We start from the raw sequence: 12,107 nt of genomic DNA, 5'->3' as shown, positions 1-12,107 counted from the left end.
TAATTTGCAATCGTAACAAATCGATTGTTTTTTTAACAAATATCACATTTGCTTTCCCTTGATTTGTTCCTATAACAAAATCTTTTCTCTCAGTGATCTTTCTACAATATATTATTAATATTATTTTTGCCTCTCGCGAATGTGCATATGTGCATAAATCATTAAAAATTATTTTTTTTTTCTCTTCTTTTTTATTTATTTTTTTTAACAGATACTAGCGCTGCATGTTTCTTTTCAATTACTATTTACGGTGTGCATGATATTTTATGGTGCTTTCGTATCCACAGATGTGAGCATAATTGAATATAATACATGCGTGAAATAAATGGTACAAGATCAATGTTTGATAATTTATAATAATTCATAACTCGAAAATATGAAGTTGGAAGGAATATAATAATTAATCGCATCTATTCTTGGCGCTTATTTTGTCCGACATTAATTCACATCAACGAGATCGCATAATTTCCTTAACTAGTGAGTGTACTTCATCATAAGATATCGTTTATATATCCATTTTCAAGCGGTAACTTTTGCTTTCGCCTTTCTCTCTACGACTTTCTTTCTCTCTTATTGTTAGATACCAGAATGCCGCGGTACGTGTCTCGATGGGCGACCAAGAGATATTCTTTATTTTCATATTACCGAAAGTAACTAAGAGTGAAATATGAGCGCCGTATGATAATCTCTACGACAGATTACAACGCGAAAGACATCGCTGTCTATAGGTTTCGACACGGACTTTCACGCAAATTTGACGAACGGAACTACTAGATCTTAAGGTAGCACTTAAAAGAAGAATAATTATTGTGTACATAGTATGTAAAGTTCTTCGCTTGATGATCGTCGAATCGACAGATTGGCGGATTAGAATAGCGTGATTCTATCTAACTAATATAATCAATGGGGGCCAGTAATTTTCTCTCGGATCTCGCACGGATTTATACACTGCGGTGCGCGCAGCATAGCCCGAATTGTAAATTTTAGCACGGCTTCGTGTTCGGAATAAGTATATATGCCGATAAACATGTATACTGCAATAATTCCTATAATAGATAATTCCTCTATAATAAAGTATTATAGAATTTTTTCTTTGCAACGCAAGCCATGGCCGATAACTAAAATTTCTAATTTTGTTTTCAAATCTTATCGACATTTGTTTTCAGCAAATAATACTTCTATTTACTAATTTAGTATTTTTTATGGTAAAAGATGCGGGTCGCTAAAATTTGAAAGAAGGGCGAAATACTTGCGCGCCACTAACTATTATCTTTTAAGCATAATTGTATATGTTGCGTAGAAACGTAGATCAATAATAATATATTATGAACCATTGTATAAACAAAGGTATTATATGCTAACTTGGTATTTTCTATTATACCACGCGGCGCTTGAAGATGGTCTCTATACTGCGCACAGAAGAGTTCGTTAGTTAAATGAAAAGAAATTTATATATATATATATAAATATATAGATAGAGAGAGATAAATATATAGATATATTGTAAATGTGGTTGTAATCATATTACTGTTATCGATATCGCGCGATATATGTCCTTGATTTGGATAATTTATTTATTGCAGCGAAAGGAAATGGAGAATGTATAATTATTGTATTCCGCGGAAAGATGAATAGTGAAATATATATTACGCACGAAAAATTATATATATATTATATATTTATATACGACATTATCGTAAATGCCGGTGACGTTTTTGTACGAGAAAGTCCTAAAAGTATATATTCGGCCGAAAGTACGGCCGTTGTGCGCGCATATTGATTATAATTAACTTGCGATTCCTACTATGGAAGTGAATCTTATATCGTAAGATCCGGGTGGTGCGGTCGTGGCTGACGTGATTTATTGAAATAAATATATCACCATTTGATCAAGTTGCAGCAACGTGCGATGTACGTACACATGGTACACCGATGTTTGGTTCTATGTGTGGTACAGCCACGCATCTGCCACGGTAATCACACTATCGAAACGCGTTGGTTACATATTTTAGATAATACTTATTATCATTATCATTATTACGATTCTTATTATAATTACTACTCTATTGCTATTATTATTATTGTATTTGGCAGGGTTACGACAATTAAAACCGAAAAAAAACATGTCACACACGTCTATTTATGTTCCCTTCAATCAGATCCTATTCAAGAAAAAGGGATAACGTAAAGTTTAATATAAAACGCACTTGAAATGATTTGATTAAAACAGTTCATAAAATAGAAACAATTAAATGAAAAGAGACATGTGATAACTGTGCGATGGTAAAGTGGGTCTCTCTTCTCCCATATTTTTACAGAATCCGGTTTCTTCAGAACTACTTGGACTTTCCATGAAGTCTAAATAGCTTGAATTCCTAGAAAATTCTGAATACAGTAAGATATTATCAGATTCAGTAGTTTCTTTTCATACACTGTTAAATTTTAACAGTGTATGAAAAGTTACTTACGAACTTTAAACCACATTGACCTTGACATTGACATTATTATATCTCATATAGAACATCAATTATCAATAAAAAGATTGTGTCAATCATAGCGACAATTATTTTACAACTTCAATACCTATCTTCAATACTTACCTAAACAAGTTGAAAACTTTTTGAAAAGAAAGATGGTATTAATTGTAGAATTTTAAGTGAGGCGTGAGCAGAGAGAGAGAGCAGAGCTCTCATTACTACTTTTTCCATTATTATTACATTTTTATATTCATTAAATATATAATATTTCTAAATTTTTATATAATAAATTTCTAGAAAATTTAATTTATATCAATCATGTTCTTTAGATCTAACTAAATTTTTGTAGCCAAAATCCCATTGTACTGAAATTATTTTAGCGAGACGTCGTAAATCAGCGTAATCATAAACGCATCTTTCGGTTGCATTTTCCTTTTTTTTTTTAAGCAAATGGATTCTAACGGGCGAAAGACGACAAATAAATTCACAGACGACGAAGCGCTGGAGATGCTTTGTGACAAGCTGGCAGCCACAATACGATCATTAGGCTATTTTCTTCGGAGTGTGTTGGGCCCTAAGGCGCAATATCTCTGCGGTAACCGCGTATTTGTCCCGCACGGCAACGAGCCTTTCTGCACGCTGGCATTCTGCTAAGTTGTAGGTAGTTTCCGTACTAGGTAAGTACAAATCCTATATATATATATATATATATTCCGCCGCTGTGCTGATCCCAGTCTACGGCGGAATTCTCTCGAGTCGAGGCACAATCCTGGATATCAGCCATGACGACATGACAAGTCTCCTCGCGCAAACTTTCCCCAAGAAAGAACTACGAGTGGTTTAGGCGTGCCGATAATATCGGATGATTTAATTCAATCCAATGTCCAGACAGATGTTTCTTACAATCTTATCTTCGATGTTTGAAGTTTCAGTCAGATATGTCAGCAGAATATCAACAAGTTATGTAAAGTGAAATAAATGATACTAACATAAAAAATAAATACTGACGAACTACACATCTGCAGAAAAGACATCAATTATCCTCATTTTCTTATAAAAAACAACTTATTCATACAAATTTTGAACGGAATTGTCTGAGAACTCGGAATGAGTGATTTGTCGGAATTGCTAAAGATATTATATAAATTAGAAAAGTTAAAATGACAGCTTTTTCAGCATTTAAACATTTCTTTAAATAGAAAGTGATCATTAAAGACCAATCTGAAATCAATTTATAATATTTATTGAGATACACCGTTTTATAAGACTTAGAAAACGCTTTCTACGATATCTTTTGCTCAATTAATAATTACGTAAATTTCAATATGTAGTTATAGATTTACTATATAATTATTAAATGTAAATTTTTTGCACGATCCATATATTAACGAGTAAAGTACGGAATTAAGAAAAAAGTGTACATTAGAAAGAGAAACGCGCGATTAACGTCTAACGTTGTTTTATGAGTTCTATCCGATAGACAAATCACTCATTCCGAGTTCTCGGACAATGTTAACAAAATAGAAAACAACAGGTACGATTATGGAAGTGACTGCAAGAAACTCGTAGGCCATACCATCCGTATCGCGTCCATGCGTCTTTCGCGTCACTATGCGATTGATGATGGCCATTACTATTAGAAAACGTTGTAGCCTCTATAAAGTAGACATTAAATACTTTGCACGTGTATTTTACGCAGGTCTCACAATCTGAAGGATATTCCAGTCTTAAATTGCACAATTTAAACACAAACAAGAAATTATTTAAACATCAAATCTTATTAATTAACTTATGCAAAATTTAAAGAATTGTGCAATATTAATGCGATCATTATTCTTTAATCAGTAAAATGTAAATCTACCAGATATCTCTGTCAGTTTCCTGATAAAATACAAGTAAATTGATCGTTTCAGATATAACGCGTTTTTTTGCGATAAATTATACCTTTATTTTTTCAATATTATAACATTTCAGTATCTTCAATTAAACATTTTAGTAGAATAAATTAGAATCTTTATTTCTTCCAGCATTACGTGCCAAGAAAGGGGCTTGAGTTAATTAAACATGTTAGTAATTGTAAATTTAAATTTTCGCTTAAAATTATACATCCTAGAAAATATTTTACTCATAAATGTAAAATTCTTAAATGTATAAAATAATTTTGGACATCAGTTTTATGTCAAATATTATGGTGCCAGTATCGTGCATTATAACATTCACACAAGCTAAAGATTTATACATTCTAAGAATATATATACTTAATTTATGTATATTACCTTTGTCTGAAGATAATAAGTCAATCTGGTTTACTTTGAAGGAGGAAAATAGGAATTATTGATCTAATCTTAATATTGATTTACTTTTATACTGTATAAGGTTGCGAAAAAATTAAGTATGCTTCAAGAATATTTTTTATCTCGTTGTTAGAAATATTTTCTGAGAGAGAGAGAGAGAGATACTTTAGTATAAGTAGGTATCTTGTTTCTATAATTATTATCGTTGTATACATTATACTTGTGGCATACTAAATCGCGACAGGTTTAAATGAAGCACGTATGTATCCCGTGTGATCGATTCACGTCGATCTTGGCGCTAATGAGACATCTTCCTGACAGTAATCGCGGCGCGATTTCTTGATGATTATAAATTGACACGTCGCGTCGCATCTTCACGTAAGAGCGTCAAACAGGAGAAAAGCTTCGTATACGCGGCCTCGAGACTAACTTGCTTGCAAATAAGGGTACACTTCGTAAAGCCGCGCGATTACCGCCACGATAAAATATACGTTTGCGTATAACCTAGTACGCACATCCACTTTGAACGTAACGAGAGGCTAATGTTGTCCGCGAATGTTATTAATTGCGAGTAGTACTTCGCGCAGCTATATATTTGTCATCATTAGTGGGTGCGAGGTATATATATATATATTTGTATATGCGGCATATAATCCGAATCATATATGAAACCACTGCATTAAAGGTGTCAAGTTTACTTATCGCCTCTCAATGTAACCCAGCCATAACGTGTAAGATAAATTTTGGTTTGTCGGGATAAACATAGTCTATATGATATCGTTGTGTCGGATTTAATAATTAGTTAATTTTCTTACATCTTTCTCTCAATAAGATTTTTTAAATCATAACTATAATTAGTAATATGCAAAAGTATCCATAACTTTGTTGTTTAAAAAAAAAAAAAGAATTTCATTCTTTTTAATTTTATATGACTTTTTAAAAGATAAATATATCAAATATTTTCCTCTATTTATTGATAAGTTGCAGGTAAACTGTGGTTGAGGTAATATTTTTTGCAATAAGTTTTTTACAGTCTTTGGAGATACTATATAATAGCATTATTATCCCTTTATTGTCATCAGGGGTTAAAATGATCCATAATCTGAATTTCGGGCTGCAATTTTACGGCGTAGTTCGTAATCAAATTTTATGCGATATCAATCAGAAGTTTGAAGTCTCCTCTGTCAGTAGAGACAACTTTTGTTTATTTATGTAATTTCTTTACTATTTAATTGTAATTTCTAGCCAAATGTGAATTAACTGAATAAAATAATAAGATAATTATAACAATAATAATATATTGATATATAAGCTGTATGCTTGATAACATAATTTATAACTATAAATTAACGAGAGAAAATGTCCAGGTAAAGTCAAGAAGTGATTTTAAGGAAGGATAATAAATCATATGAAGTATCTTACGCTGTATAAAATGTCAGGGTCAGATTTGAGCAGACTGCAGTTACCGAGGATTAATGTGAGGATTTCGTGCTCCGTGAAAAAAAGAACAATGGTTACGGCCCGATTGCACGGCGATGCGCAAATGAGAATGGGAACGAAATCATCTTTTTGCGAGCGTCGCACGTTGCATTGTAAATCATAGCTCACGTGCACATACGCGGCGTGCTCGCGCGATCACACGCGTTGAGAAGGGAACGGGATAACGACGCGGTAAAAGTGACGATATAATTTTAGCCGAGCATTAGAAAGTGAATTACGAAAACGTCCGCGGCTCATAAAAGGGTCCGGCGCTTATTACGTTTAACGGATTTAATTTTACGCGCCTTAATGTCTTAGTGTGAAAAAAAAACAAACGCATAACGGAAGAGCAATGCGATTGCGATTGCGGCACAAACGGCTTTTCAAACACTGCCCGCCGTGGAAAGTCTGATTTTTAAGAATGTGAGAACGTAATGAGGTACTAATTTAATTATCGTGGATTGATGACATTAAAGGTATTACTAGTTTCGTAACTTAAAAATATAAATATCTCACATTAAATGTTACGAGTGACAATTAAAGCAATTACGCTATTTATAGTAATTACCATGATACGACGGGATATCTCATACAATTTCGGATGATTCTTTTCAAAATTAAGCTCATAATTTTCCAAATACTTACGTTATTTCTCATAATTCGCAGATATTAATGAATCATAAAATAATCTGTTTTAAAAACATTATCTTATACCCCTAATAATGCTAAGAATATTGGTCTATTTATATCTAATTACGTGATTCTAATTATTTAGAAGATCATTTGTAATAACATCGTTGTTAATCAAAAACATTATGTTAAAAAAGAATTAATTTTCTGTTACGCCTTTTTCTCAGAGGCTTATTTACAATGAATCGTAAAACGATTTATTTTAAATATATAATCATCTACTCTCAATAATATCAAGAATACATTAACTATTATATCTAATTACATAACTTTGATTATTTAAACGATTCGTAACGACACTATCATTAACATTTTGTTTAAAAAACGATCGATTTTCTTGTTACATCTCTTTCTCTCAACTTTGTAATTTAATTATATTCTTACGTCTGTGCACTACCCTGTCATTATCATTTAAACAGCTAGACTTCAGTGAGACAACGGGTCTATTTGTAGAAGGCAGACATGCATAGGTAATAGTATTTGCGTGACGCAGCATTGCGGAAATTGTATGGCATTGCCGCAGCAGCTGTCATATCTCGCGATCTTTACGATACGATTCGATGCAGATTAACAATCTTATAAAATGTTGCAAAGCGGAATTACAAGTGCACATGAACGCGCGCGTAATGAATCGCCGAGCTACTTGATTAAAGACAGCGGCGATTTAACCGTAGATAACATATTGACTGTAAAGCCTCGCACATTCGTACTCATAATAATTATGTGGTATTAAAGGAATATAATTATATATTCCCAAAGAGAAATGTGTGATTTGCAACACGTAGATACTCATTTCATCTTTCAGTAATTTCGCACGGACGTCAGTATAAGCTAAGTTCATCGTATTTGGATTACTTTCTCTAATAGTAAGCCTATGCAATATTTAATATGACAACTAACTTTTACATGTTATTATCATTATGCAACTATTGACCACAATTTCATAAGCTAATTTACAGATGAAGACAACTGTTACATTATAGACTATTATAGACGATCGCTTGAAGAAAATTGAAGAGATAGATAAATCGTTTACTTACATTCTAGGGCAAGTCCTCTAAGAACGTACAAGTGATAGTGATCATGATCTACAATGATATATAAAAAAAAGTTATAAATAATCAACAAGCAAAATGGAAATATTTGAACTGAAAAATAGTAATTATATGCATTAAAAAAAGAAAGAAGAAAATATAATATAAAAAATAATAATACGAAAAAAGACGAACGAAATGTAATATAGGACGATACAATAAAAAGAAAAATAAAGAAGCAATACATGAGTAGTTAAGAGATGAGAGAGAGAAAAAGAGAAGAGAGAGAGAGAGAGAGAGAGAGAGAGATTTCAGATTTCAAATTTTCTTACATTTTTTAATCAAATAATTACATAGAAAGCATGATTTTGCTGAAATATCTATAAACTTAAATAGATATAGATTTGCAAATAATTTTGTTAGGCTATCAAAATAATTATACATATATAAAACTTAGTTATGATAGGAAGTGTTGCAAAAAATTTTGACATTCTGCTTTGAAAAATATTCTAAATTTGAATAAACATTTATAATTTTAATAAATATTTTAATAAATATTTATTTGAATAGTGTGCAAATTAAACATTTACTTACAGTAAATCAGGAGACGCGGTATAGTGTGTGTGTGTGTGTCTCGTGCTAAATATTACATTTAATCCATAAAAAGAAATGATAGTTAAATCAAATTAATGGTTCTTGTACCAAATAAATATATCTTTATTTTTAGTAAATATTTAGTTGACACTATTCAAGCAAATAATTTATTAAAATTTGGTATATCTTTTTCAGTGTAGCAACCAGTTTAAACATTGTACGTAATTATTTTGATAACTCAACGAAATTATGTATCATCAGTATATCTAACTAAATTTTTAGATACTTCAGCAAAACGATTATTTCCGTGTAGAAATAAATAATAAGTTTGTTAATTCATAATCTACTGTGTATATTATAAAACGCTGATTAATGATACAGTCAGTTTTAATGGTTTTCATCTCCTCATCCTAGAAAACGCCATTCTGGAAAGAGTCATTCGACTCCACCATTTAATATCTTAGCACAGCATCGTGCGATTTGATGACGGAAAATGTTGCTTCGACAGGCCTCGTGACAAGCAAATAAGTAATTTATTGCGCGCAGCTACCGACGGTACCTGCTAGTACACGGTGAATTCCTACCGGCTACTGACCGGCGACCCCTATCTACAGTCTCGAAACGACTTTTCAGGTTTAGGAGCTAGCTCGTGTCACGTTTCCCACGGCGGCCGGCGGTACCAGTTGCATATATATGTACGCACACGCAAGAAAATCCGCCGTAAAATGCGTCTTGAACGCTCTGGAGAAATATTGATATTTTTACGTCACACGGGTTCATTATTGCTCGTCCGCGATATTAAGTTTGCATAACGCCTCGGCCATTAACGGCTACCGTTGGCAATTAGTGCCGAGGTACGTTAGACTATAATACACACGTTTATATTTAAAAGTTTGCGAAATATTACACACTTGGAGTAATGAAGTTAAAAAAAACAGTAGCGATAAGGAACTTCAATTTACAAAACAATTATTAATTTAAATAAATCATTAGTTAATTGCTCATTTCTTAACAGAAGTCATTAAAGTGCACTATTGGAAGACAAAGTGGAGTGAAGTGAGTCACGCGGGTCTTCAAGATCAGTCGGAACTGTTATTAAGTCATCGAGTACGATATAAGGTATTCGCGGTGAATCGAAAATGGCGATAAATGATAATTAAATCGGCGATGATATCATCGGCATAGCGGTAGCCAAGGTCGCTCAACAAATTCAATTGCACAATTATCTGGGAAATCAGTTCACCGTCGCGACTAGGGCGATGTAGAAAGGCGTCTGTATGCCACCGTGCTCGCGATTATTACCTTTACCTTATCCAGTTACTTCGACGGCCTCAAGGTTACGAGAACGTTGCACCTATTCGACGATTTCCCAGGCGAGTACGCTCGCTCTAAGCACGCGGCAGAAAAATTAAGGTACACATGCACGATGATATATATTGCGAGAGGCAAGAAAGCATCGGGCGTAGAATGAAACGCCTCGGAAACACTCCGATGCCATATTTAGAGAGGAGCTAGAGGGGAAATCGTAAAACCGAGAGCTACTAATTTCTACGTAGGATCACCCAGGAAGTGATCGAGCGAAATACTTGGGGTACGCGAGATATAAATCCAGCGGCCGAGTCTCTTCGTTCAATCGCATAAATAAATGCGTTACGCACATATATTCGTGTATACGTACTCATAAAAAAAACACTTGTGGAATCATGTTCTTCGCAATCGCTCTGATAGCTATTGGCGAAATCTGGGCGACGATCGCGAACCGGCAGATAATCACAGATTATTGCCTCGAGCGCCCATCGTTTTACGACTTTGAAATACAGACAGAGCTCTGGGAATGTATTTAAAATACTTTTAACCCATTAAGGATCAAGACAAATTTTGTTCTCAAAATTTTAAATCCTTTTAATGGCAAGTTACTATGCCCTTAAAGAGCCTACTTGCCAAACATTTTCACTCTGGGGTTGGTCGTTTAGACAGGGGGGGAGATGATCGATTTTGTGACCATTGGTCTAAATTTGGTCCCAAAGTTGACCTATTTTTTTAGTCGAAAATTCGTTCTTAATGAGTTAATTCAAAAACAGTATTTATAAGACAAGATAATTGTATTTTGTATTTTAGCGGAGCACATGAAAATATTTTGTATCTTGTATTTGATGGGAGTATGTAAAAGTATTTCGTACTTTGTATTTCAAATACTGAGATTGACAATTAATCTTATTATTTAAATACAAAATACAGAAAACTTTCAATCTTTCAATTTTAAGTACAAAATACTTTTATATGCTCCGCTAAAACACAAAATACACAGTAAAGTAAATCATTTACTATTCTCAAGACAGTAAGCACGAACAACTTTCAAGACTTTATATACTTATATTTTTTATCGCGCAGTAAAGTAAATTTTGTCAGGTTAAGCCAAAAAATACGTCGATAAAATAAATTTTAGTGAGATGTGTGATAATTTATAGATTTATTTTACGAAATATAAAAAGTACCTTACAGTATAACTGTATATGAGGATCGCTCATTTACCAGAAAAGTAAAATAAATTTTACATAAGTGGACTCTTGTCCCTATAGGGATCTGCATATTCCATAAAATTTTAGCACATGTATTACTTTACATTTTTCTGTTTGCTCAATAATCAGGCCACGACGCGAATGTCGCCAATTTACGACGCTTTTCCCCGGGTATCCCACGCTCAAGAGACTCCGGCCGTGCAATTATATATCAATTATCATTTGCGCGGCTATTAATGAATTAAAGGCGCTTATAATGCCGGTCTCACGTTCATCGCGCATGAATCTTTGAGGGCTAAACGTCGGGCGAGCGCGTCAGTATCTATCCGCGAGCGGGCCGTATATCCCACAAATTTTATCACCCTGTCCAACGTATCGATGAAAAATGCCTATCTTTTCCAGGCTTCGCTTTAATAAGCATTGCCTGCGGTGAGCACGCTCGCCGCCGCGCCGAGAAATTGTTAATGTCATTGCGCCATCGTGCACCGCAATAATATAATTACCACATTATGATATACGAATTCGGGATCGCCTCTCTGTCTCTATTATGAGCTTGATTTTAATCAGTCGTTTCATTCTTTTGAATGTGCGATTCTTGGAAATACCTATGTATAATATTTCTTAAATGGTATTCTTCGAAATTTTTTGAACTGGTATTCGCAAATTCAGTATGCATACAGAAAAATACATGCTGTATTTAAATATTAATAACTTGTTTTAAATATATATTTCAAAAGTTCACATAAATCTGTAAATCTAGATAGGTATCATAAATTCATCAATCACTCAAACTTATTCAAAATATATTCTGATTTTCTATATTCTTTAGACTCCACTTTTAGATCTTTGAGTAAATCATAACCACTATATTTCGCCCGACTAGAAAATAATAACGTTTGCCACTAATGTCTTTCCTGTCTTCCCTTTTTTTATAGCATAATTTATGTACCTAAATGTATGCTGCAACAACTATTTTTAATTTGTTATTGTTCATTATATATGTGTATTTTATTAGATGCA

This window comes from Trachymyrmex cornetzi, unplaced genomic scaffold, assembly GCF_001594075.2.
Source record: "Trachymyrmex cornetzi isolate Tcor2-1 unplaced genomic scaffold, Tcor1.1 scaffold156, whole genome shotgun sequence".
Classification (NCBI taxonomy): Eukaryota; Metazoa; Arthropoda; class Insecta; order Hymenoptera; family Formicidae; genus Trachymyrmex; species Trachymyrmex cornetzi.
Note: the sequence above shows the minus strand (reverse complement) of the source record.